At 49.5% G+C, this 25626-nt stretch overlaps 1 protein-coding gene across 2 annotated transcripts in view; it reads left to right on the top strand.

The window, feature by feature from the left end:
- Positions 1-25626, top strand: part of ASIC2 (acid sensing ion channel subunit 2) — a 1013600-nt gene that overhangs the window by 883995 nt on the left and 103979 nt on the right. The gene's annotated exons all lie outside the window — the stretch shown is intronic.

Here is a 25626-nt window from a genome sequence, read left to right as displayed (position 1 = left end):
ATGACCTGAGCTGAAACCAAGAGTTGGATGCTTAACCGACTGAGCCACCCAAGGAGCTGCCCTCTATTAAACCCTAGCATGTGCCTGTCCCTGAGCTAAGCTCCCTGCAGGCTACATTTCAGGGAATCCCCAGACCCTACGAGCTAGGTGCAAGGACTGTTTCCATTTTATCAAACAAGGTGCAGAGAGAGGGAGCGATGGCCAGCAAGTGGTGGGATCTGGTTTTGAATGCAGACCACCCGTCTCCAAGGCTGCCGTGCTATACCATATTTAAGGGGCCACTGAAAAGCAAGCCCAGCAAGAGGCAAAAGTGAACTGCTTTGGCAATGCCAGTCATTCACCCAAAAGAACCAAGAGAGAACTTGCATTATTGGATTAGTTCAGAGCCCAGCGGGAGACCCTTGGAGCTTGTAGTGGTCCATAGACCCAGGCCTTCCACAGGCTTCCTGATTCACCCACTGCTCATTCTCTAGAGCAGCGTTTCTCGGCAGATGGTGATTTTGCCTCCACAGGGGATATTTGGCAACATCTGAAGACATTCTTGGTTGTTACAACTCAGGGAGAGGAAGATGCTACTGGTACTTAGTGAGCAGAAGACAAGGATGCTGCTAAACATCCTTGTATCCATGGGACAGGCCCCCACAACAAAGAACCACCCAGCCCCAAACATCCAGCCCAACCGTGCCAAGTTGGAGAAAGCCTGCCCTACACTCATGGCTCTTGACAAACCAAGTCATCCTTGGGGAGAGTGTACAGAAGATGGATTCATGCAGAGTAGAAGGGAAGAGCTGGTGGTATCCCAGACCATGAAACCCGAGACAGAAACACAACTAGAAGGAGAGGCAAGAACTGCTTCAGATTGCCTGTCCTCATCACTCACTAGCTGTGTGATCTCGACAAGCTACTCAGCTTTTCTGAGCCTCAGTTTCCTCATGGACAGAACAGCAGTACCTACGCAGGGGAGTTGGTGTGAGGTTTCAGTGACATAGGGGTGTGTACGTGGCTTACACAGTATCTGGCCTGTGGAAAGACTCTGAGAACTATCCATTCTGGTGATAATGTGATGATGATGATGGTGGTGATGATGATAATGGTGGTGGTGGTGACGATGATGGTGGTGATGGTGATGATGATGGTGGCGATGACGAGGATGGCGATGATGATGATGGTGGCAATGATGATGGTGGTGGTGATGATGGTGGTGATGATGATGGTGGTGATGGTGGTAGTGGTGGTGACGATGGTGGTGGTGATGATGATGATGGTGGTGATGATGATGGTGGTGGTGGTGGTGGTGATGATGGTGGTGGTGGTGATGATGATGGTGGTGGTGATGATAATGGTGGTGATGATAATGGTGGTGATGATGGTGGTGGTGATGATGGTGGTGATGATGATGGTGGTGGTGATGATGGTGGTGGTGATGATGGTGGTGGTGGTGATGATGATGGTGGTGGTGATGATGATGGTGATGATGATTATGGTGGTGGTGATGATACTGGTGGTGATGATGGTGGTGGTGATGATGGTGGTGATGATGATGATGGTGGTGATGATGGTGGTGATGATGATGGTGGTGATGATGATGGTGGTGATGATGATGGTGGTGATGGTGATGATGATGGTGGCAATGACGAGGATGGCGATGATGATGATGGTGGCAATGATGATGGTGGTGGTGATGATGATGGTGGTGATGATGATGGTGATGGTGGTGGTGGTGGTGACGATGGTGGTGGTGATGATGATGATGGTGGTGATGATGATGGTGATGATGATGGTGGTGGTGGTGGTGATGATGATGGTGGTGATGATGGTGACGATGATGATGGTGGTGATGATGATGGTGGTGATGATAGTGGTGATGATGGTGGTGATGATGATGGTGGTGATGATGATGGTGGTGATGATGGTGGTGGTGGTGGTGATGATGGTGGTGGTGGTGATGATGATGGTGGTGGTGATGATGATGGTGGTGATGATGATGGTGGTGATGATGATGGTGGTGGTGATGATGGTGGTGGTGGTGATGATGATGGTGATGATGGTGATGAAGGTAGTGATGATGATGACAATACAAAGTGGGGGCAGGGCAAGGTACGGGCATACAGGTAGACCCAGAGCTGAGAGAACAGAGCAAGGAGAGGGGTTCACAGCCCAGTGGACAGTACAAGACAGCAAACCTGCTCAGCTACTTAAACAGGCTGCTCCACAGGGTGGGACCTCACCTCCCTCAGTTATGTGCATGCATTCCTTGCCTCCCATGCCTAGTGAGGGAAATGCAGCAGGCAGCCGGGGGCACCCCCATCCCTATCACCCCCAGGCCTTTCACTAGCTACTGCTCAGGGGCCATCACACATTTCACAGGAGGCAATCATTGGATTCATGCATTCAATCATTTACTGAGCATCTCCTATGTGCTAAATAGTGTTCTCAGCCCCAGGGATGGACCAGTGAACAAAACAGGTAAAAATCTAGTCGTGGAAGACAGACGATAAACAAATCAGTTCGTTTATACCGGTAGTATACCAGATGGTGATGAGTGCTACAGAGAAAAATAAAGCAGGAGAGAGGACAGAGGGTGCCATTGAGTTCATTTCAATTTTAAACAGAGTGACATTTGCACAGCACCTTGAAGATGGGAGAGGAGCAAACCACGTGGCCCCTGGGGGAAAAGCATTCCAGGCAGAAGGAACAGCGAGTGCAGAAGCCGGGGGCGGGGATGGGGGGCAGCATGCTTGGAGAGTTTGGGGCAAAGCAGAGTGAGCAGGGAGAAGCCACAAATGAGCGCCGAGAGGGGACTGGAGGGCGTGACTGCACAGGGCAGTGCAGGCCATGGGGGGGACATTCCCTGATGGGAAGCCTCAGGACTCCAGCTGGAGCCGCTACCCTCACAGGTGGTGCCTTGGAGAGGAGGAGATGCCACAGCCGCCAACAGCCCGTCACAGCCTTTGGAGGTGAAAGACAGCCGCAAGCCTGGCTCTCAGTGTCCCCCAAAGCAATTAGAAATGCAAATAAGCCACACAATCCTTGCACACAAGTTTCAAGTTCTCTTCCAGCCTCACAAACCACCTGTTATGAAATTAAAGGGGATTTATTTTTTAATTAACGTGACAGTAATTAGCAGAGAGTTCAGATGCTCAGAGCCGGGCCTGCATGGGGAGGTAGGCAGTAAATAAAGAGTGTTGATTTTATTTTTCAAAAAGTTCCAAGCGTGTTTGGGATTCTGTGAGTGCCCCATTCTGCATTCAAGGTTACCTACAGCCGTGCTTGGAACATCCAGCCAAGGTGTGTGTCTTAAAACAAAGGAGGGCTGGGGCTAGAGCTCAGGTGTTGGGCTCAGCAGGCCTGGGTTCGAATCCCACGTGGCTGTTCATGGATGGTCTGGCCTAAGAAAGGTTTCTTAACTTCTCAGAGTCCCAATTTTCCCCATAGAGATAACAATTCCTGCCTCCCCAAGATTGTCACGAGACTATTGGGAAGAATTAAGGCCTTCTCCCAACTTTTGAAAGGAAAAAAAAAAATTACTGATCACCGTGAAAACATGAGCATATTTGGTTAGGTTGTATGAGGCTGGGTTCGCTGTAGGGTCCTAGTGTGTCCATGACTGACTTGGCTTTAGTACTAAAAGTCCCATATCTTCGGCAAACTGGGAACACTGATCCCCCTGGTTTCTTGGAAAGCAGACCCTGAGATGGAGTTTAGTGTGCAGAATGTCTGTTAGGGGCACTCTTGGGATCAACACTTGGGACAGGAGGGGAGGGGAAGAGATGTCAAACTGGGATGTAGGGCTTGACAAGAGCCTTGGCCAAACCCACAGGTGCTCAGGGCTAAATGGCCTTTCAGAGCTATCCTAAGCTGGTGTGGCCAGCAGGGGTGAGTCACTGGATGGGGGCTGTCTCGGGAAGTGGGGAGATCGTAGATGGCGCTGAGTAGTCCCTGCAGAAGCTGATGCCAAGGCCTTTGGTGATAGCACTCCCAGCAGAGGGCACCAGTCTCTCCTTGAAGAGGGTTGGGGCGATCGCTAATGTCCACATTGACATGAAATCAACCCGTTGCCTGGGAAACATGTCTCATAAACTGTGAACATACACGCCCTGCAAAACTGTCATCAAGATAGGAAATGTACCGTTACTATCTCCACGAAATCCCCACGCACAACCCCCTCCGCCTCCTGACCAAAGGCTGGCATGTGTTCACGAGTGTAGAGATCATAGCAAACACTCGAAAAGAATAAATCTATTCCCTGGACTTGCCCACACTTAGCCTTTGTCACGTTGCCTCCACATTAGTTTACCCCATCTGCTTTCTCAGAGGCACGCCCATCACGGCAGTAAGTAAAGCCAATCTACACCCCCACCCTCAAGGAGCACCCCAGAAAGGGCAGAGGAGGAGTCGGTGAGCAGGGCATTGGGAGAGAGCCCCACACTCCGAGATGGAGGTGTCAAGGACCTGGGTGTCCCCACCCGGCTGCAAGAATCTAGGGATGGTGCTCTAATTCTGAGACTCTGTGTCCTCACCTGTACAGTGGGGATGACCGCCCAGTCCCAGGGTTGCCCTGAAGACCAGGTGAGTTAAAGATGAGAGAGGACTTTATGTGTCACAGACCTTGCAAATGTGAGAGGAAGGGAAAGGTCAGAGACGGGGCAGCTAGGAGAAAGCACTTCTGCCATCCCAGCCTCCGACAGATACTTCTTCTCCTGAAGGTCTCACCCTCGGGGGTGACGAAATTACCTTCCAGCCTGGGAGATAGAGATTTCCATTACCAGGCTGCTAGGTCCCATTTAAAAAAAAAATTGCGCGTTGTAACTCACTAAGAAAGAGTGGTGCTCAAGGAATACCGTTTCCTTCTTTCCTCAGAGGCTCTCCTGGGGTCAGTGCTCTGGGGCTCATTTTGGGAACCGAGGTCTCAAAAATAAAGGCAGACCCCTTAACCTAACCTGGAAACCTCCGTGACCCATGTGCCAACCTCCGCCTCCCAGCACAGTTTCTCTCCCACCTCCCCGCGCAAACCTCTTCACTCAGCCCTCCTTGCTCACTCCCAACTCTCTGCCTTTGTTAGTTTTCCCCTCTTCTCCCCTTGCTTCACTGTGTCTCTGAATCTTCTCATCCTTTGAGACCAAGCTCAGAGCTGCCTCCTCCTTAAAGGCTGCTCAAGGGCCCCAGTCTGCTGGGATCTCCTCATGTACCCCTGAAACACTCTGAAGCATTTAGCATCAAGACCTTGCAACATGAGGCATTTGGTGAAGGCATCTTGACTCTTGAGTGGGAGCGGAGGCTCCTCCTGCGTCCTCCAACCACCTCCCCTAGATCAGCCCCACGGTGCCTGGTATGACCTAGTAGGTCTCTACGGGGCATCTGGAAGAGTAAGCACACCACCAAATCCGTGTGACCTTGAAAGAGAGCTATATCCCCCAAACATCAGCTCCCTTGTCTGTAAAATAAAGATCATAATGGTATCTACTCCATAGAATTGTTTTATTGCAAATCAAATAGGGAAAATCCCCAGATGACACAACATTTAGTGGCAGACCCTTCGTGGTGTTGGTTCCCTTGTGCCCCTACTGTCAAAACAAAAGACGCTACAGAAAGGGGAAACATTGAGCAAGCAGCCCTCAAGTGTGAAGCACTTTACTTACATCTTGGACTTTAGAATTATGACTTTACAGAGTCATTACTCCAGGACCATCATTCTGGAAATGAGAAAGCCACAACAAGAGGGCTTTCCAAGGTCATATATAAATAGGTGGCAGAAATTAAGGCAGGAATGACTTCACTCTGATTAAAGAAAGAACTTCTTGTTCATCAGTGATAAGACCATGGAATGATTGATTATAGATAGACGTGAGGTTTTGGTTTCCAAAGATGTTCCAAGAAGAAAATGAACAATGTCTCTCCAGGAGGAGTCAGACATTCACTTGGAGGCAGAGGATCCACTTTCCTGATCCTCTAGTTCTGGAATGTTCTGTGAATCCTTCTGTGATTTTTCTGAGCAGCAGGTGGAACATCCGTGCCAAAGAAATATGCACCTGCACTGGGCAGGTGGGTGGGAGGGAATCGGATGTCATGATAGGAAATAAAACCCATTTTTCTTCAACTGTCTCTTCTCGGTAATTAACTGGATGCTAATGCCTTGATGCAGTTTCCTCCAAAACTGTTATTGAACTTTGATAAGGTGTACAAGGAATTACAGGAAAACAAAATGGCAATCTGAAGCTGAAATGTCAGGAAAGCCGTGTGTCAATTGCCAGCTCCCTAAACGGAGTGAGAAATTAACGAATACCTGAGAGCTGGCAGAGTGTAGAATTAACGAATCAGTGAATCACTGAATCTCAGATGTAATGAGTACCTGAATGTATTAATGCAATTACCTTAAAATAATTATCAAGCACCCAGTTTATTGTCATGAGCCTCATAGATTATCTGGAAATGTGAAGGTGTCCCAGGGAAACATATCAAGATGGCTGGCCTGGTGCCTATTCCTTCGAAAACAGTTCCTTTCAAAAGAAGGAAGGAAAGGGGCCCCTGGCTGGCTCAGTCGGTTGAGTGTCTGACTCTTGATTTCGGCTCAGGTCATGATCCCAGGGTCGTGGGATCAAGCCCTGCATTGTGAAGCCTGCTTGGGATTCTCTCTCTCCCGCTGTTCCTCCTCACCTCAAAAAAATGAAAACAAAAAAATGAAGGAAGGAAAGGTGTAAAGAAGACAGGAAGAAACAGAAAAGAGGGAGAATTGCAAAACAGAGAGCTAATATATGAATCAACTTTCAACCTCACTATTGATTAAATAAACAAAAAATTAAAACGAGAGCCCACATTTTACCCAGAAAAATGGCAAACATTTTTTTTTATTTTACATTAAAAAATTTTTTTTTTAATGTTTATTTATTTTTGAGACAGAGAGAGACAGAGCATGAATGGGGGAGGGGCAGAGACAGAGGGAGACACAGAATCGGAAGCAGACTCCAGGCTCTGAGCCATCAGCCCAGAGCCCGACGCGGGGCTCGAACTCATGGACCGCCAGATGGTGACCTGAGCTGAAGTCGGACGCTTAACCGACTGAGCCACCCAGGCGCCCAATTTTAGATTTTTTTAAGTTTATTTATTTAGGGAGAGACAGAGAGAGTGGGGGGGAGGGGCAAAGAGAGAGAATCCCAAGTAGGCTCCACACTGTCAGTGCTAACCCCCGATGTGGGGCTCGAACTCACAAACTGTGAGATCATGACCTGAGCAGAAATCAAGAGTCGGACGCTTAACCAACTGAGCCACCCAGGCGCCCCAACATTTTTTTTTTAGCTTTTAAATCAGATGCTGGTAGGGCTGGAAAAGACACTCATACAATGAATGCAGGAGTGAAAATTAGAAGGAACTCTCTGGAAGCACCTACCAAAACATTAGTTTCCATTCACTCAAATATTAATTAATTAAGCACCTACCTGCTGTGCTAGTTAGTGTCAAGGAAGCAGCAGGAGACCAGGTATATAGGCTCTTCAGTCACATGTGATTGAATAGCTAACCACACACAAACATTATGTAATGGGTACCTAGATTATGGTAGGTAAATTATACCTATAGAATAGCATAATTTTGTAATGAGTAGCAGTTGCATTTTTTTTTTTCTGTGAGAGAGAGAGAGAGAGTGCACATGCATGAGCAGGGGAGGGGCAGCGGGAGAGACACAATGTTAAGCAGGTTCCACGCTCAGCGCAGAGCCCAAACTCCGGGCTTGATCCCACAACCTACCCTGAGATCAATGACGTGAGCCGAAATCAGGGGTTGGATGCTAAACTGACTGAGCCACCCAGGTGCCCCCAAAAATTATGTTTGAAAAGCTGTTTAATAGCATAGGAAAATGTTCATGTCCTAATGCTAAATAAAAAAGACAGGATAGGGGCGCCTGGGTGGCTCAGTCGGTTAAGCGTCCGACTTCGGCTCAGGTCATGATCTTGTGGTTTGTGAGTTCAAGCCCCGTGTCGAGTTCTGTGCTGACAGCTCAGAGCCTGGAGCCTGCTTCCAATTCTGTGTCTCCCTCTCTCTCTGCCCCTCCCCTGTTCATGCTCTGTCTCTTAATAATAAATGAATATTAAAAAAAAAATTTTAATGAATAAATAAGTAAATAAGACAGGATAAAAGACCATCAATGAATACATTTCTATATGTGTTTGGAAAGGATGGCTGGAAAAATATCAAAATATTATGATCACTGTGTGTTATAGAATTATAGGATTTTTATTTTCTCCTTTATGTTTCTATGTTTTCCATTTTTCAACCAAACAAATGCCAATCTGAATATATGTGCTAACTTTTTAATTTTTATTATTACTCTTACAATTAAAATATTATTGGCCAGTATTTACTGGGGGCTGAGCAGCACCTCTGAATGCTCTCTGACGTGGTTGTGTAATTCTCACAATTAAGCAATAAGGAAGGTATTCTTATTATCTCCATTTCACAGACAAGGAAACTGAGGCACAGGAAGCTCAAGTAAGTGGCACAGTCCTGGAAGTGGAGTTTGAACCAAGCAGTTTAACCTCAGACCCCACGATCCTGATCACTGTGCCCTTTGTAAAGGGTGGGTTGGTATTTGAGCATTCTTCCTCCGGTTCACCCCAATACGTATGTGGAGAGGAGCATGGTAAGACTGAACGAGACCTAAATGTGAGGTCAGGCGACTGATTTAAGTCCCAGCTTTGCCATTTCCTGGTGACCTTGGGCGACTTGCTTCTCCTTCCGGAACCCCAATCGAATAACCTGTGGAATGGGTTTTATCATCCCTGTCCTGGGTAGCACAAGGAGGTGTGTGGCACGTGCCGATGTTCCCTTGCACAATCTGACATTCTCCTTGGTCACAATGTGACCGAGGTACCTCCTTGCCAACCTCATGGGGCTGTGGGGCAGGAGAAATGGCACTCGGGTGTGAAAACACCTTGTAAGCTTCGGCTCTACTGTATATCGTCAAGTCATTGATTTTACTATTTCACATTTCCCTTAGGCTTGGTGATTTTTGTTTGTTTTTGTTTTTTTTGTTTTTTGTTTTTTTTTTTGGTTGATCTGAGTCAACTAGGGAGGCCTAGTTCTCCTCCTGCCTCAGTCCCTCTCCAGGCCTCAGCTTCCTTAGCCGTTCAATAGAGAGAAACAGGCTCCTTGACCTCCAAATTCCCCCCAGCTTGGACACTGCAGGATTCCAAGTGAACACACAAAGCTAGGCACCCTGGCTCTCCGATCGATAATGAAAACCAGTGCTGAGGCAGGTAGACCCAACTGGGAAAGGGATGCCTCTAAGTCAGAGCCAGATTCAGCCCACAGTCTTGTGAGCATTTATTTATTTATTTTTTAAGTTTATTTATTTCGAGAGAAAGAGAAAGAGTGCTGGGGAGGGGAAGAGAGAGAGGGACAGAGAGAATCCCAAGCAGGCTCCACGCCTTCAACACAGATGGACACAGGGCTCGAACTCACGAACCGTGAGGTCATCACCTGAGCCAAAACCAAGAACTGGGCGCATAACCGACTGAGCCACCCAGGCACCCGTTGTGAGCATTTAAAAGTGATGATAGATATACCATGCTCAGTAAATAGGAGTCCCCTGCCTTCCCCTGCATGCCAGCGGGGTCACATGGGCACTGGCTCTGGATCTCACTGAAGTGTGGGGTCATTTCTGCTCATTAGAAAAATCATCAACAGCTCCTTCTTGAGTTAAAACTCACGGCGGAAACAAGAGGAAGATTACTTTGCCTCTATCCCACCGCTTCTCCTGGACAGTCCTGCTGTGTCTCATTAAATGTAAAAAGACGACAGTGAATTGAAACTTGTTAGGGGCCAGCACATCCTCCGGCCCAGGCAGAGGTGTCTATTAGTCCTATCAGCCCACCTGTCCTTCTAGATTTACACACCAGCTGGACCTGTACGATGTCTTTTATCAAACCATGAAAGCGGTTTCTCTTCTCAGACACGACTAAATTCAGATCTGGATTCACAGTTCTCGTGCAGTTACTAGCCCATCTCAGGTGTTGGCCTCAACCAGCTTCTCTGTCCCCTTATTTGCTTTTTGATTTGGGCTTTTTCTGATAATTTTCAAACACAATTTTAATGATTCACGTGACATGTTCTGACATACATAAGTCTCCTCAAATCATCTACAATGGCAAAAATAATAGCACTCCTCCCCAACCCCTGCAGTGTTCTCCAGGTTACCGAACCTGACCTGGGCATGAGATGTTATCAAACCCTTCCTTCAAATGTGGGGTACAAATAAGCAAGCAGGTTTTCAGAGTGGAGAGTGGGGTTCTTTGAGAGACATCAAGCAGCAAACCAGAAACAGGACCAGTGAAAACACGAGACTTTGATTGGACCCATTGGTGGACGTTGGGCACTGATAGCTCCCCCGAGTCTGGCTTGCTTTGGTCTTGGTTTCCCCTTGAGAATGACTGAAATGACAAAGTCCCAAACAGATAGCGTTGGGTTTCTGGCGTTTATCATGTAGACTTCTAGATCCTTCCAGATGCTTCCTCTGCCTTCCTTCCTCCCGGTCTCCCTTTAGCTGCTCTTTGGAATCCAGCCAGAAGCCAAGATCCAGCAGGTGAAGGGCACAGGTGGGGTCACAGTCTTCTTCTGCTGTCACCAAAATCCCCTCCCAGCTCCAGAGGCACAGGCTGGGTGCAGCATCCTTTCTTTGTCCATTTAACCTGTGCGGAATGTTCTTGGGGGCTCTCAGCCAGCTTGCTGTCTGGGAAATGGGATCTCAGTGTCACATATTCAGATTCCAGAGGCCACCTGTTGCCCAGTTGTTGATAACGGGCAGCTGAGTCAGGTGTCCACAGGGAGCAGACCCAGAGAGCAGATCTCACCCTCCATCTGGCAGCCCTCAGCCGACCGGGTAGGGCTTCAAACCCCAGCTCTGCCCCTGGATCAGTGGACATGGGCCCCTCCCTAACCCTTCAGGGAGTCAAGTTCCTCATCTGTAACAAGGACATAATCCCTCCCGTCTTGTCAGTTCTTATGAGGACTGAATGAGAGATGATGTTTTCAAAGTCCTCAACACAGCACCCAGTACCCAGGGGGTTCACTAGTCACTCATCCTGCTGCCAAATGAGGATGGCATGTCATCCTTCCTCACTCCAGTGACTTCCAGGGATTTGTCACTGCGTCTGAGGAGGCAGGATGGGAGCCGAGCCCCCTGTACCCCTCTGTGTCATGACACACAGCGCTTGCCTGAGGCCATCGAAGGATATTCTGAGACCAAATTAGAATCTGCTGACGTGACGAAGATGGGGGGCTGTTGGGAGGAGGAAAGGTCTTGAAAACACTGTTCTGGACACTTTTGCCTCTACCTGCCTGCGCATTTGCGCCGGCTGTGATGGGAACCTGAGCCGGGCCTCCAGGTTGGCTGTGGGGCTCCGCTGGGCATGGTGCCAACACTTAGGGCGCAATTCCTGGAGGCCAGTCTCTCGGCAAGTGACCACGAGGAGGGGCCCCCTGCACGCGTGAGCTGGCAGCTTCGGTCACGGGGTGGAGACAGTAACCGGCGTTCATCGGCGCTTGCTCTGGGCCAGGCACTTGACCGTCGGGATTTCGTCAAATCCTCCCAGTCGCTTCACGAGTGAAGGATTATTACTCCATTGTTATAAATGAAGAAATTGAGATTTCAAAAACTTAAGTAAGTAACATATTGTCAGGAATACGGAAGCAGGCAAGGGATTTCAGAGAGAGGGCATGTTATCTGGGGATTTTGTGACGCGTGTCGGAAGGCTGAAGAAGCAAATGCGGAGTACTAAAGTAACCCAGAGATTAGTGACTGCACAAAGCAATTACCACCTTCTAGGACCAAGGAAGGGAAAGGGAGAAGTGTCGCCAGAATCTAGTGACAAGCTGCTGCCAGGCAGGTGCTAAGCAGATGGTGACACGGGGTGTGATGGTTGCTCAGGCCACAGAAGGGGGTGGCCGCTGGGGACGAGGTGCTCACAGGGCTGGCCAGGCACTCTTGCTGAGTGTGGTAACAGACGCTGGAGAGAAGCACGTAGCCGATGCCTGAGGGATGCTGGACTCGAGGCTCGTAGACAGTCCCTTCTCCATTCTCCTGCCCCCAGGCCCAGTCAAGGCCACCCACACCTGTCAATGTCCCGGCAAAGGGGGCCTGAGGAATGTAGTTTGCAGGGTCTGGGCCCCTTTATCGGAGAAAAAAAAATCCAAGTGTGGAACCAAGAGACTATGTGCAAATAGCAAGAAGGGAGCTGAAATCTGACTTCGGTCTGCCTCCCAGGGGTGAAGGAGCACTGACTTGGTGGCTTCCCGGTACCAGACCCCGCACTGGCCCTGGGGATGCAGAGATGAACAGGAGGCAGCCCTGTTCTCAGGGAGCTTCCCGGCTAATGAGCACAAAGGAGCAGTGACTCCAACCAGATGCATCCTGTACTTGCCAGGCTCTTCCACAGTATCCTCAGGAGGGTAATTTTCTGGAAGGGTACAAGTCTCACTACATGTCCTAAGGCCACTGCTTTGTATCCATATAGATGCCTGTATAGTGGGGTGGCCCAAGTCCCCAGCTTTCATGAGCTCTGGGATCCGGAGACTGTTGGTCTCTATAGACAGTCTGTAGATTCTCCTCCCCTCCTCCACCTCCTTCTTCCCAACCCCCGTCCCCTTCTTCTTCCTCCTCCTCCTCTTTCTCCCTCCTCACCCACCTCCTTCTCCTCCCTCTCTCTTTCTCTCACCCCTCCCTTCAGCCCTTGGTCTGCAGAGGGAGGACAGGGCTGCCCATCAGTATGCCTGGTGTTACAATACAGCCCATGTTCCCAACGACAAACCGAGTTCTGTCTAAACTTGTTCTAAAAAATTCCAGGAAAGAAACTGGTTGCCTAGCTTGGGTCAAGTGCCCGCCTTGCGTCAACCACCTGGACCAAGAGATCAAGGCCACATAAAAGGACTGCCCCCCAGGCGTTGTCAGTTCCAAAGAAGTGAGGGCGGTTCCTAGACACAGACAGGGGTGGGCAACAGACTACCTATATTACACTGAATGAGAGCACCACACCGCATTTAATTGTTCTGTTGTTGGACATTTCTTGTTACTATTTTTTAAAGATAATAAATAATGCTTCGGTATATTTCTTAAAGCATACATCTTTCCAAAGTTAGACTTGTTTTCTTTATATATGTTCCCAGATGCGGAATATAGCTTAGAGTTTAAGTGGGTTTTTTAAAGATCAGATTATCAAATACCACCACTGATTTTACTATTGTTACTATGGAAACTATTTTCTCTGTTGCTAGGCAATTGGTAAAAGATTAGGTCATGTAGACTGGTATTAAGATACAGACTGTCTGTAGAGACCAATAGTCTGGAGTCCACGCAACTTTTTAACTGACTCTGTGACCTTGGGCAGGTTGTTTGATCATTCTGGCCATTCTCTGCTCATCCAAACATGGGATAAAAATAGTTTTCCTCGCTGGGTTATTTGAAGGGGTAGGGAAAAGCAAATGCAACCATCACGCTGCCTGGCACACCGTGGATTTTCAATACCTTGTACTCCTTAAATTATATTTGAAATGTTCTTCAAAGTAGAACAATTACCTTGCATCATGAAATGAATACGATTCAAAATATGCAACTCATAGCATCAGAGACTGCAAGAGACCTTAGCACACCGCTAGTCCAACCCACAGCTGTGGCCAGATGTTGTCCACCTGAGATGTCCACAGTTCAAAGAAGAGCCTTACCTGACTAGCCAGCACACATGAACTAGGAAAGGGTCATGATAAAATAATGTCTGTTTCTCCAATGAATGTCTTCAGAGGGAGCGGTCAGTTTTACCTGAACAGAGGTGTGGTCATTAGACCAAGTTTTGAAAGATGGCGCCATCTTGGAAGTTGGAGCCCATTGGATTAGGGAGGGGCTGGGCATTCCAGACAACGGGAGCAACACGTACAAAGACCCCAAGAGAGGCTGCTCTCTCTCTTTGAGTACTCCAGGCTGGGCATGCACTGACCTGTCATGAGTCCAGATTCTTCAGGCAGGAGTCTAATTCTTTATCAAAGGATATGGCTATCCTTTGAAGACAGAGAATGGATCTATAAATATTCAGAAGAGGCTGAATGATGAGGGGATTCGTCTCTGCATGCTAACTCTTAGCTCTCTATCTTTGTCTCTTTTATCACAACCCAGTCCTCTGGGTACAAATTCTACCTCTAAACACGATGGAGGGCCGAGTTAATGAGTTAGGTGTCGCAAACACCTGAGCCTATTTTCTCAAAGCCCACTTTTTTTAGTCTTCCGCTTTACTTCGTTGCCATCCCCACTCCCAAGATAAGCCTTGCCATTCACTTATTCGTTATTTTTTTTTTTTTTTTTACTTGGCATTTACTGAACTCTCAGGATGTGCCAAACATCATGCAGAATACTGAAGAGGCAACAGGGGACAAACTCCTGTTCTTCCCCCTGGTGATGTTTAAGATCCAATGGAGGAGACAGATATTTATCAAGAAATTTACACCCTCAGATGTATGCCAGTAAGGTCTAGAAACACAGATACTATTTTTTTTTTTTTTTTAACAAACTTGCAGATGTCTTTGTTGACATTCTGTTTCCGGGCTTTATGGACAATGACACTATGTAACAAAAAGCTCAGAAGGCTAAGAGGCTGCTTCACAGAGACTTAGAATAAGGACTCAGGGGCACCTGGGTGGCTCAGTCAGTTGAGCGTCTGACTCTTGATTTCAGCTCAGTTCATGATTTCAGGCTTATGAGATTGAGTGCTGAGTCACATTCAGTGTGGAGCCTGCTTAAGATTCACTCCTCTTCTCTCTGTTCTCTTCTTTCTCTTCTCTTCCTCCTCTCTCTCTCTCTCTTTGCCCTGCTCCCCCACTCATGCGTGCTCTCTCTCTTTCTCTAAAATAAAAACAAAAATAACCAGAGTGAAGATTCTGGAATACGAGGGTGATAAGAACCTCAAGGTCATTAAAGACTGGCTTAGTGAGAGTGGGGAATTAGTAAGAAACCGCCTGGAAGAAACCAAGGTCCTTACCTCCTGGGCCAGCTGCTGCCCTAAAGCTCAGACTATAAATTAGTGAACAAAAGTTGAAGTGCAGAAAATGGCAACTTTCCACCATCCCCACAATGCCCTCTTTTCCTCGCCTGAGCTTCAGCTCTCCATCCCTCTCCTCTGTCCCCTGGGAAGCCTGACTCAACCCTGCAGCGCGTGGGTCAAACCTGGAGTCACAGCTGTAGCGTCGACCCATCCCCAGAGCTTGGCTTAAATCACCAGTGTTTGCTCTGTGCTCGAAGGAACAGAGGCCGCTGAGTGAGCATTTAGCAGGACATTTTATGCCGCTTTTCCTTGCCAGGGAAACGTCCCCTCCCTCCTCTCTCCAGTTTTCCCCCGAGCAAGATATAAATTATTTTAACTATCTTTACTTAAAAGCCAACAACCTGTAAAAGAAAGCTGGTTGCCTTCTGTTTTTTACTGCTTACAAAGCAAAGGGCAGAGCCTCGGGGGCAACAGAAGCTTCCGGCCGGAAGAAAAGGGGTGTTCTAGACAGCCTCTGGGACAAAGGGCAGCAAACAGCCCGCAGCCTCGGGGAGGGGGCCCTCAGTCTGATGGCAGAGACACGGTTCTGCTCGGGAAACCTCCTAGTCAGACGAGGGGAGCACAGTCCTGCCCTAATGGGAGCCCCAGTCTGATGGGAGAGGCACAGCCCTGCCCTTGATGAAAGAGGCCAAGTGTCTGAGGGGACCCCCCCGGTCCAATGAGGGGGGTAGGTTGCTGTCTTTCTCTACAGATGAAAAACTGCAACCCGAACCACTGCCAAGCTCAGCACAGATTATCTGCAACCGCAGAGCTCTGTAAGAGGCCACCGTGCTCGTGCTCTGCAGGCCCCGTCCAGAGTCAAGGCCATCCCCACCCTGCCACGATGGGTGTCTTCTGGCTCTGCCTGGGGGCCTGGCACTGACCCCCAAGGAAGCCCCAGTCACCGGGGGTAGCCCAGGCTGGATTTAACAACCAGTCCAGCATGGTTTTAATAATGCATATAGCACGGAGTTGCTAATTAAACTTTAATAGTCCTGCACAGGGAGCAGAGGGGCTCACTCAGGACAGAACTTGGGCTCTAGGGGGCTGAGTTCAGCAAAAGTCATGCCACTTCTGCCAGGTTCTCAAGATCAAGTCCTCCGTGAGTCTCAGTCCAAATATGCCACGTGAAGTGAGAGCCACCTGAAATAAACCACGGCGGATCTCCCACCCCGTGGGTGGAAGGAACCAGTTCTCTGTGAGCCTATTCAATGTGGCAGCTACTTTGCAGATGAGTTTATTCTCTGTAATCCTAATCACAACCCTGAGATTACTGCTTTAATCCCCCCACGAGAACAATGCAGATACAGGGAGTTAGGCGATCTACGTAAAGTCACTGAGATCATCAGGATTTAAACACTGGTCTAATTCTGATGCACCTGCTATTTCCACTACACTATGATCCTCTTGGATGTACTCCAAAGATATCCTGGAGTTGGGGACCGGGAGGGAAGCTGTGCCGACACTAAGCACGTAGCAAAACTTCAGAGCATGCTCAGTGGGCCCAAGTAGCTAGAGGGAGAGGTAAGTGTGCAGTCTGGGGATTTCAGACATAATAAAAATAAGCCAAGATTCTAAAACATCAGGACTTAGAAGAATCACCTGGGAGGCTTATTTAAAACCCAGATCGCTGGGTTTTTACCACCACAGAGTCTGGCTCAGTAGCTCCGGGCCAGCCCCAGGAACATGCATTTTTTTTTTTTTAATTTTTTTTTTCAACGTTTATTTATTTTTGGGACAGAGAGAGACAGAGCATGAACGGGCGAGGGGCAGAGAGAGAGGGAGACACAGAATCGGAAACAGGCTCCAGGCTCCGAGCCATCAGCCCAGAGCCCGACGCGGGGCTCGAACTCACGGACCGCGAGATCGTGACCTGGCTGAAGTCGGACGCTTAACCGACTGCGCCACCCAGGCGCCCCAGGAACATGCATTTTATAACCCTCCCCGGGCAGCCCTTAGTGCAGCTGGGGAAACACCCAAAAAGCCCTTGTTCTACAGACAGCACGTTACCCTTTATAAACACGTGTGCTTTCGTCATCTCCCGTGATTCCTGCCACCTCCCGGGCAGGTGGGCAGGGCAAGACCTATTCGTCCCATTTTATACGTATGAGAACTGGGTCTCCAGAAAGTAAAGGGACAGCATAACAACGTGATAGGTAACGGAAAGACAGGGACCAACAGTCACGTCTGCCTGCCTCCAAGTTTCGCACTGGTTCAAGCATGTGGTCTTATCTGTCTGGGCGGTGGGCAGGGGTGCAAATACTCTTCAAGGCGTGGTCCGTGTTGAGGGTGTTTGGGCATGGGTCCTTGAGACCAGGGGCCCTTCTGCAGGGCCTGCAGAAAGAATGGCCGCAGGGAAGGAATGAATGGGGCTCTGGCAGCAGGACTGGGGGCCAGGGAGACTGCAGTAGCCAAGGCGAGAGATGCCTGGAGCCTGCCCGGGGTCCCTGAAGTGGTGGGAAACGACATGAAGGAAAGGAGTGTGGGAGCCCTGTGCCCGGCACAGCGTGTGCCCCCAATAACTGCCAGTTAGGTGAGCAAAAAGAGGATCATAGTCACCAACCCTTTGGCCGTAGAGGCAAAGACAGAATGAACTCCAGGATTTTCCCAAGAAACCTTACCTCGGGCCCCACAGAAAGGTTGGATGTGGGGAAGGAGCCCCAAACAACTGCATCCTTACCATATTTCTCTCCAGTTGGGGCAGGGGTGGGACTCAGGCTGAGAGGTCTGGAGGGTAAGAGCCAGGTGGCTCACCAGTAAGCAGAAGAAGTGTACTCCCAGCATATAAATAGTCCCAAAGTCGGGAGAGACATGACATTCCTGCGGGTGAATGCAGTGACTTCTGATTCCCAGGCTCCAGCCGAGGGCATCTCTCCAACAACCGGCATCAACCCACTTACTAAAAAACTATACGATCCTGGACTTGGAGACAGAAGAGGCAGCCAATTAAAATATGCAATTTTTTAAATGTCAATTCAGGATAGTGTATTAACATAATCCCCAGATGGAGGCATTAGCATTCATGCTCTCTCACACTACCTGGCAAAACTTGCTGACACGTCTAAAATTGCAAATGTTATTATTACTACCTGAGGTGGCAGCCGGCCCTCCAAGGAGCACTTGGGGTGAGGTGGAGGGTAGAGATGAAGTAAGGCACCTGCGTCCCAGGGCTGCAGGGGGAGGGGCTTGCGCGGAGGGCAACTGGGCGGGGCTTCATTCTCATCATGGAACTCGGAAGTCGTGGAGTTCTCCGCCACCAGGAACACTACTGGTCCAGGAATCCAAAGTAAAGTGCTCACCTAGTGAGCAGGAAAGGTGCGTTCTGAGCAGGCTCGACTTTCAAAGAGCACTGTGGGGTGACATTGGGGAAGTCCCTTCCCTCCTCTTTCGTCTTCACGGTTCTTTGTATTTCAAATAGGTTTTGGGGGTGATGGGGCACCTGGGTGGCTCAGTCGGTTAAGTGTCGGACTTCAGCTCAGGTCACGATCTCACGGTTGGTGAGTTCCGGCCGGCGTGGGGCTCTGTGCTCAGAGCCTGGAGCCTGCTTTGGGTTCTGTGTCTCCCTCTCTCTCTGCTTCTCCCCTGCTCGTGCTCTCTGTCTCTCAAAAACAAATAAACATTAAAACAAATTATTTTTAATGTCTTGGGGATGAGATGATCCCCAGAGCTTGGGTCCTCCAGCTCTGACATTCTCTTTGTGTTTCCCTTACACTGTTATGCCCAGAATTCATGATCCCCAAAGACCACTAGGGAGCCGAGTCCGATGCAAAAGCAAAGAGCCTTTATTCGAGCTATCTCGAGCTCAATCCCCTACCTGCACCACGCAGCGGTGAGATACCAGGGAAAGAGGGCGAGTTTCAAAAGGACAAAGGTTTTATTGGGGCCTGGGGGCAGTTGGTGAGGTAATGGCTATGGCCTCAGCCGATTGGCTGGGGAAGGGTCCTGGGGAAGGGTCGAGTCCTGTTAGGCAGGTGAGGGGGGGTTACTCAAGGGGAGGAGGTGTGGTCAAGGTGAAGGACACAGAACAAGATGGAGTCGGCTGGTGTAGGCCCGCCCTTTCAACACCAGGGCATCCCCCGAGCTAGTGCCTCGTAAAAGGGACGTGCAGGCATATGCTGGCCCGCCGCCGCCCATCCGTCGTTCGTCACTGATACTTTGTACCTAAAGCTTGTCTCTGGCTCACCAGCCTCCATCCTGGCTTCTCTCAACAAGAATTCTGGCATTCTCAGTGCCTGATTCCTTGGGTAACCACCTTCCAGGACCTTCCATCCCCTGCCCTGCTTGGTGCCTCTACCCTATATTGAGTCTCAGGCCCCGTGCCACGAGTGTAGCAAGCACACATTTGTGCGCAGGAGTTCTAAATATCCCAGGAGAGTCCAAACTGGAAGAAATGTTTGCATGCACTCAGGCCATCTGCACTCCCACTGTGGTAATCCCTGTGGCCGGTCTTTTAGGCTAAAAGGGAACAGAAATGGATAAGATTAGAAAAAAATAGATTAGGGCCAGTCCATGGAGGGATTTTGCACGTTATCGTGTCAGCCAGTGTTAACCTCAGAAAGGTCTATGGAACCGTCATCTCGCCGAGGGGTCTCGGATCCAAGCATGGACTTGGAGGTCAAGCCAAGCAAGGGACCTGTGGCACCTGCTGGTGGTGCTCTGTCTATATGGTCTCTGCTCTGCCCTGTCCAGCTGTCAGGAACTTTCTGCAAACCCCTGTGAGTGTCTGCCTGGGAGCATTCTCTGGGCACACACACAGCCTAGGCCTGAGCACCGGGCAGGGGGGAAGTTCTGAGAGGTTAACACCCCAGGATTCTAATTATATAATCAGGAGCAAGCACATGAATGGCCAGCTTCTTCCCCACTCTGGTGTGACAGCCCTGCGGTGTGTTTCTTACCATCTCTCAGCGTCTCCTGCGGGACTAAGCCCCAGTCACCGCGGCTGGAAAACTGGCTCGAAATGCACCCTAGATGGTTTTACCTTCTCTCCCCTGCCTCACGTCCACAGCCCCCATACCCAGGCTTCCTGAAGCCACTCGCAAGTATACCACGACCCTTAAATCCTAGCCTCTGGAAGGACCCTGCCTGAGATAGAAATAACATATGCTCTGCCCCGTCTTGGAGATTCCCAACACACATTGGTATATTAAAGGCCCTGAGAAGTCTTGCAAAAAATAAACATGCCTACCTCCGGTTAGCCCAGCACTTTCTAACCTGTTTGACCACAGAGCTGTTTTTTTCTTTTCCCTAAAGCATATCATAGAAATGGTGTTTTCCTAAAAATACTTTGGGAAGTGCCATGCAGGTGAACAGGCACTACGAGAGTCTTGCTTTGGAAAGGTGGCTTTTGGGGTGCTGGGTGGCTCAGTGGGTTGAGCATCTAACTTCAGCTCAGGTCATGAACTCAACATTTCGTGAGTTCGAGCCCCGCGTTGGGCTCTGGGCTGACAGCCCAGAGCCTGGATCCTGCTTCCGACTCTGAGTCTCCCTCTCTCTCTGCCCCTCCCCTGCTCGCGCTCAGCCAGAGGAGGCTCACCCATGATACGAACGATAGCTGTTAGCAGTGTTAGCTACCTCCCGCTTTTGCAAGGATGCTTTAGGACTCCGGGATTGTCACAGCAATCTTGTGACGGTTGATGGAGACAGTATCATTACTTCCACTTTACAAATAAGGAACCTCAGACTCAGAGAGGCTGAGACATGCCCAAGGTTATACAACCAGTAAGGGGCAGATTCCGTACTCCAAACTCCCCCTCCCCCTTTGCAGTGGCTTTTGTAGTTAGCAGCAGGACTGGGGATAGAACCCATGTCCCCATCACCCTAGTCCAAGGTTTCTCCATCTACCCCAGCATTGAGGTCAGCCACAGGCCTCCCGAGGGCTCTTGGGAGCGAGCAGTGGTCCCAGGAGCTCGAAGGGAAGTGAGAGGAAAGCGGAGAGGCCACGGGTTGTGCACGCTCTTTAGGTGTTAGGTCCCTTGTTCTGATTCAGCGGCAAGCTGCTCTGCAATCACTCTGAAGGGATGTTTTCCAGAACCTGAGCCAGCCAGAGACAGCCCACACACGACAACAATAACAACACACACACACACACACACACACACACACACAGACACACACACACATACTGCTTTATTCATGCACACATCTATGGATTTCCAGACATGCGTGCCCTCAGATACTTGAGCAATCTGCATCCATGTAACTTTCAATATATTGTACTTTGTGGTTACTACTTGTTTTATTGTCTGTCTTCCCTTCTAGACCTCTGGACTGTATAACCCACAAGCAACTATCTCTTTCACCACGAGAACCCCAGAAGCGAGTATGGTGTCTGGCACACAGTAGGTGCTCCATAAATGTGTGGAATAACTGGGCACATCAACACACAAATATGCACACTGGGCTTATCTATATAGACAACAGTGCACACGTACGTGTTCGCACGCACAGCCCTGCATGTGTATGCAAACACACGCACACACGAGGACACACACGTCGATCCCCAGTGCCCCTTCCAGAGCCCAAGGTCAGGACATGAATGTCACGCCTGCTGCCGTGAGTCTCCTGAATAGGATCCAGACAGCCCCCAGCAAGCCATCACTTTGCTATCAGTCAATCTGCCCCATTTATACTTGAAATAAAATGTGTCACGGCTGCTTCACCAGAGACCAATGTAGACATGGAGGGAAATGGAGAAATATCGGCCCAGCTTGCATTCTGGCTCACTGGCTTGGGGGAGCTTAAGGCATAAACGAGTTTGGACTTAATTGACTTTTTTATTGGGCTTTAATTCACTGGTACTTTTCCAGAGGCTGACTCCAACAGGCAGAAGCAGGGTTGAGCCGTCTCTGGGGCCGCCATGCCCCCATGCCTCTCTCCCCACACCCTCAGGCCTGCTCTAAACCACTGCCCACATAAAGCCACCCTTGGCCCCAGGGTGATGTGAGGAACGCAGCCGGGCCCCCATCTTTGGCCTCTTCCTGACCAGCCTCTCTTGTCAAAACTCTCTTCCCTCCAAGGGCATTTCAATCTAATACAATAACATTGATTGAAAGCCAGCTCTGTACCAGGCCATGTGTGGGGTGCTGGGATGCAGAGATGAACAGAAACAACCTTTGTCCTCCGGGAGCCTGGCATGAAACCAAGAGGCAGGCATAAATCCCACAGTATAAAATTACCCCATAAACAAGGTCCGGAGTGGTAGAGTGCTTCAGGCAAGGCTACCAGATGAAAATGCTTCCAGTTCCCCCTGAAAGGACAAAGTGTGCCGGGAAGGGCACTCCCAGGAAAGAGGTACCAGGCAGGTGGAACAGCAGGTGCGAAGGCATGGAGGGATGAGACAGTGGAGCCTGTCGGGGGCACTTGCCAGGGGTCTCACGTGGTGGAGGAAGGAGGGGGAGGGATGCTTGTGAGGGCAGCCGGGCTCAGCGGAGCAAACTCAAGACTAGAAGTCAGGAAACCTGGATTCCAGTCCTAACTGGCGGTATACCCTGGGCAAGTCTCTGACTTAGCTGATGCTGCTTTTTGAGCTTCTCTGAAGAAGCTGACCACGGAAAGCCCAGGGTGAACTCTTGGTGTCTGTCCATCTCTTGGGACAGGGAATGCACTGGAGCCCCCCCCCCCCACCTTTTAGGCCTCTGCCCTGAGTCCTGTGGGCTCCAGGAGCTCTCCCCAGCTGAGTGGGAGAGCAAGGCCAGCCCAGGGACAACACCACGGAGTGCCCTTTACTCAGGCGGGAAACCCCGGGCTGCATTTCAAAGTGCACCATCCAGAATCATCCAGATCCTAAAACATTGTGTTTTAAAGGATGAGCTTCAGTTATCTGGGGACCTTTCCCATTTCACCATATAAATGAGGCATGACTAGAAGTGGGAAGATGCTTGGAAAAACTTTCAAGTCCCATGCAAGTGTAAATAATTCGCCCTTAGTACAGGGTGAGCCTGTATCCCAGTTTGTTGGGACAATGTCAGGTTATGCCTGTCGTCCTGATGTGATTACTGAGAACGCCCTCTCCTTCCCCTCTCCAAAGGGTCCTCCTTGGGGCAGTAAATGTTATGACTACCCTGGTCACTAAGCTTTTGAGGGCAGGGATGATAGCCGAAAGGCAGGGTGCACTAGAGGAGAGGAATGGACTTTGGTACTGCAGTGACCTGAGTGTTAACCCCACTCTACCTCGGATATCTTGGAGCTCAGCTTTCTTGTAAGTAAAATGGGAGTCGTAACACATTTCACACTGAGCTGCTTGAAGAGGTAGAGGGGACAGAGCATGTGAATACCTAACACGTTATGTACTCAATATGTATCCCCTCTCCTATGTCTTTAGCAACTGCATAATGGCGCTAGGGGTAGAGGAGACTGGGTGTTGGGGACATGAATGAATGAGTCCATCGGCCAGTCCTGCACAGAGGCATAAATTGAGGGCTCTTTTTGCTCTTCTCTCTGCACCCCAGTTCCCTCTTCTGTCCAATGAGCTGAGAGTTCTGAGACTCTTCCACTGTGGATGGATGGTTTGATTCCTTTGCCGGCCTCTTCCCCCTCCCCCACCCCACAGTCTTCTCACAGTCCTAACGTTGATATTTCTCTGCCCTTCTGCTTTTGACCTCCATTCAACTTCTTTGTCCTTCTTCTTTCCTTCTGTGTGGTGGTACTGATGGAGGCTAGGGACAGCGCTTCATCTTCACTGCACCACGCGACCCGGAAGATCAGTGTAGACTTTGTATTTCCCAGGGTGCCTCATCATTTCCAGAACTGCCTCATGGCACAGCATTATATTCTTAGGGACGTGTGGACTCAGGGTCCGGGGATGAGTTTGAATCCTGGCAAAGGATTCAAGGGCTTAAAGGGCTGAGTTTGGCATAATAATTTGCTTATGGTAGAATGTCTTATAACTTCTGAGTCTGTTTCCTACCTTGAAAGAGGGTGTAACATAGAAAACAGCCCTGAGCATTAAATACATAATTCTGGGGGCGCCTGGGTGGCTCAGTCAGTTGAGCATCCAACTTCGGCTCAGGCCATAATCTTGCAGTCCGTGAGTTCAAGCCCCGCATCGGGCTTTGTGCTGTCAGTTCAGAGCCTGGAGCCTGCTTGGGATTCTGTGTCTCCCTCTCTCTCTCTGCCCCTCCCCCACTCATGCTCTGTCTCTCAAAAACCGAACAGACATTAAAAACATTTAAAAATAAATAAATACGTAACTACGTAAGTTGCCCCGCACAATGCTTGGCCTCAACCCAACATCAGGATCTTCACAGCCTTGCCCAACCCACCTTTCCCATCTCATCCACTGCTTTTCTCCCCCACAGCCTCCCCTTCCCCCCACCAGTGTGCTCACTGCCTCCAGGAAACCCTCTACATCCACACACACACCTCTGTGCCTTCGTTCACTCTGTTCCCGCTGCCCTTCCCTGCTTTTGTTGTCCTGAAATCCTCCTCCTCCATCCAGCCACAGTGACGATCGTATCTCCTTCACAAAACCTCTTCTGATCCCTCAGGTCAGAGCTAGTCATTTAGCCCAACTCTGAGTCTCCGCATGTATATTTAACTGAGCCACCCATTTATGGCATACTTCCTTCTACTATTACTCATTTGCTTACACTCCTGTCCCCCCAGATCCTTTAGGGTAGGAACCTTATGTTGCTCATCTCTCTATTATAACAACCTCAAAAACTTTGTGAACAAGGGAGGATATGAGCAAATAAAATTAAAATTCCAGTCACGATTTCTAGTTCCATCTCCATGATGGACTGAGCCAACACAATCCTATCTTCCATTACACACACATAGAAATGCAGGATAGAGTACAATTTAAAAAAAATTTAATGCAGAGCCAAGCTCTAAAGAAAGGGAAACTCCATATGCCAGCAACGAGAGAGCCCTGGAACCAAGATGCCTGCATAACGCCAAGACCCAGGCATAGCCACCTCTCTGTGAAAAGGGTCTGGAAACTTCACCTACCTACCTAGGAAATGGGTTTCTGCTGGGGGCTCTAGGTGGCCCGCGTGTACCTGTGCATGTGTGTGTGCCTGTGGGGGTGCATGTACGTGTGCATACGCACGCGTGCACATGTGTGTGAGTGCTTTGTGTGTGCGTGCGCATGTGTGTATGTGCCTGCTCAGTTCAGATCGAAGCCCCTGAATACTGTGTGTGATCCCCAAGCTGGAAACACATGGCCCACTGTCCCCTCCACTTGAATGTTAGAGTGTGTCCTCAGGTGGGCAGAGACCCTTGGGGATGTATCCACCGTTGTCCTAAACCCTTTTCCCATATTGTCTCATGACAATATACACCTCATGACAGCTTTGTAAGGTGGGGGTTATTACAAGGAATAACTGAGGCAGGGGAGGGTTAACTCAAGTCCCTGGGGCAGGGGCAGAGCCAGCATTTGAATCCAAGCATTTTGATTCTCAACCCATGAGTTTAAATGCCATGGTACATAACCTCATGCCCCATGGTAGGTGTGCAAAAATCGTTATTGAATGGAAAACTGAGTTAGCGGCCAGGAGGCGCTCACAAAGCATTTCAGAATGCTGTGGTGAGGGCCAGGCCGGGCAGGCCCAGTCCAGGAAGTGCTGATGGGCCA

The sequence above is a fragment of the Puma concolor genome, chromosome E1, assembly GCF_028749965.1.
Source record: "Puma concolor isolate L17-30 chromosome E1, mPumCon1.1.hap2, whole genome shotgun sequence".
In the NCBI taxonomy this organism is placed as follows: Eukaryota; Metazoa; Chordata; class Mammalia; order Carnivora; family Felidae; genus Puma; species Puma concolor.
Note: the sequence above shows the minus strand (reverse complement) of the source record. Positions and strands in the feature narration are given on the sequence as shown.